Raw genomic sequence first — 2,474 nt, 5'->3', positions numbered from 1 at the left:
ACGTCCTTTAAATTCCCCTATACTCTTTACCCAAGCTTATTAACCCCACAGATACTTTCTTACTACAATATCTTAAGTCTAGTACGTAATCATATCAGAGGCTGGAATTGTTTGAATTTCGCGCGAAAACATCCGCTCTTCACACCATCTAAATTGTGTTATACTCCTTATCCAAGCCTACTAACCCTAGGAACACTTCAGAACTACAATATCTTAATAGTATAGTGCGGAATCATGCCTTTACACGCTTCAGTTACGCTCTAATAAACTCCTTTCAATAGCGAGAAAATATGAGCAGTCAAGTGAATGGCATCTACCATCACCATGACAACGGGTCGTGAATAGCCAATCCCAGCCCGCCATTTCATCCGGGACCTCAAGATGACCACACTGATACAATATAGTTTAATTTCCAGCCAAGATCAGAGTTAACCGAGACATATATGGTGGATAAAAAGCTCTTAAAAATATGGGTGTTCCGAGGAAAGTATACCACTAGGGAATGTGGGTTACATTAGTAATGGAGGAATATTTTGACAGCAGACGAAACTAAAGGTACAGTTACTAGTTAGTGTTTTTGTGTGTTTGTATGTGTGTGTGTCGTGGAGGAGTGATCTGTTCCCCGGGCCGCCGAAAGGCAAAGGCCCGCGTCACTCCAACGTGACAAATCTAAAAAAAAAAAAAAAAAAAAAAAAAAAAGAGTGATCTGTGCCTGTCCATGTGGCTGTATGACGAACCAGGCGTGAGTATTCAGCATTTGACCAAACACACTCACGCAGAGACTGTCCCTTTAAACCTTCGTCCCTTTAAATCTTCGTCCCTTTAAACCTTCGTCCCTTTAAAACCTTCGTCCCTTTAAACCGTACCCAAACAAACGCTTTCGATTCGCGTAGGCAGACCAGGGCAGGCTAGCTCTCTCTGACCGCGCCATGTGACGTATTCTTAGGGTCATATGCTTCTAGTGAGAATAACTCGCCGGCTAGGGAGGCTGGGAGTGTTAACTGGTTATTTAACAGAGTAGAAGATGAGAGAGATACTGGAATGTGTGATGGATGAGTGACAGGGAGAAGAAAGGTGTAATCTGTTTGACGTAAGGGTGACAGGCTGTGTGCGTCCGTGTGTACATGTATGTGGGTGGGTGTGGGTGACTGGGTGTGTGTGGTGGGTCAGTGTCCGTATGTATGTGTGTATTACCCTTGTGAGACCCGCTATGTGTGTGTGTGTGTGTGTGTGTGTGTAGGGAGGGAGAGACACGTGAGTAAAGAAGGGAGGATGGGGGTCAGGAAAGAGGAGGAGGAGGAAGAGGGCTGACTGGGTGGAGCTCTTAAAGATAGTATTCAGAAATTACGTGTTTTCTTGACGGCTTCGCTGAGTCACTGTGTTAGGGAAGAGGAAGAGGAGGAGGATGAGGATATAGAAGTGATGTAAGCATAGGTAGGTTTTAAGTTAGTGTCGGTAAGGTTTAGGTGAGGTTAATTAAGAATAGGTGATGTTAGGTTAGGTTAGGCCACGTAAGTTGAAGTGTGTTAGATTGTAAGGTTAAGTAAGGTTTGGCTGTGTAAAAGATGAGGTGAGGTTTGGTTAAGATAGTGTGTTAGGTTAGGTAAGTTAAGGATAGGTTAGACTAGCATAGTTTAGGTTATATTAGATGAATTTACATTAACTTGCATAAGTTAGATTAGATTAGATTAAAGTAAGATTTGGATGACATAGCTTACGTTAGATCATGTTAAGTTATAGCAGATTAATTAGGTTAGTTAAGGTAATTGAGTTAGCAAAGGTTGCATTAGGTTAAACTAGCATAAGTGAAGAAGTTAAGTTAGATTAGGTGAGGAATGAGTAGGTTAGATGAGAGGAGGTGAGGTTAGGTTAGATTAGGTGAGGTTTGGTTAGATTATGTTAGGTGAGGTTAGGTTAGATTAGGTTAGGTGAGGTGAGGTTTGGTTAAATTAGGTGAGGTGAGGTTTGGTTAGGTTAGGTGAGGTGAGGTTTGGTTAGATTACGTTAGTTGAGGTTAGGTTAGATTAGGTGAGGTGAGGTTTGGTTAGATTAGGTGAGGTGAGGTTTGGTTAGATTAGGTGAGGTGAGGTGAGGTTTGGTTAGATTACGTTAGGTGAGGTGAGATTAAGTTAGGTTACAGTGAGGCGTCTTGAAGTCATGAGAGACATTGGCGGGGACAGAGATGGTACCTTGCCAACTCCACCTGAGAGAGAGAGGGGGGGGGGGTCAGACTACTGCTTCATATAAGGACTGTCTTTAGAATTAACTTCCCTATGTTAATGTGTTAGTTTTCATATTTATTAAGAGAGAGAGAGAGAGAGAGAGAGAGGCAATATGGTGTAAGTAAAGGAACTAAAAATGTACTTCAAATGGCTTGATTCTCTCTCTCTCTCTCTCTCTCTCTCTCTCTCTCTCTCTCTCTCTCTCTCTCTCTCTCTCTCTCTCTCTCTCTCTCTCTCTCTCTCTCTCTCTCT

At 42.5% G+C, this 2,474-nt stretch overlaps 1 long non-coding RNA gene across 2 annotated transcripts in view; it reads left to right on the top strand.

The window, feature by feature from the left end:
• Positions 1-308: 308 nt before the first annotated feature.
• LOC135098713 (uncharacterized) overlaps positions 309-2,474 on the top strand; it is a 4,541-nt gene continuing 2,375 nt past the window's right edge. Inside the window, exon 1 of one of the 2 annotated variants that reach the window (XR_010267297.1) lies at positions 309-555. This is a non-coding gene — a long non-coding RNA (uncharacterized LOC135098713). Of the gene's footprint in view, positions 556-598; positions 743-2,474 lie in introns of those variants that run through there. The other variant, XR_010267298.1, reaches the window with a different exon arrangement.

This window comes from Scylla paramamosain, unplaced genomic scaffold, assembly GCF_035594125.1.
Source record: "Scylla paramamosain isolate STU-SP2022 unplaced genomic scaffold, ASM3559412v1 Contig76, whole genome shotgun sequence".
Taxonomy (NCBI): Eukaryota; Metazoa; Arthropoda; class Malacostraca; order Decapoda; family Portunidae; genus Scylla; species Scylla paramamosain.
Note: the sequence above shows the minus strand (reverse complement) of the source record. Positions and strands in the feature narration are given on the sequence as shown.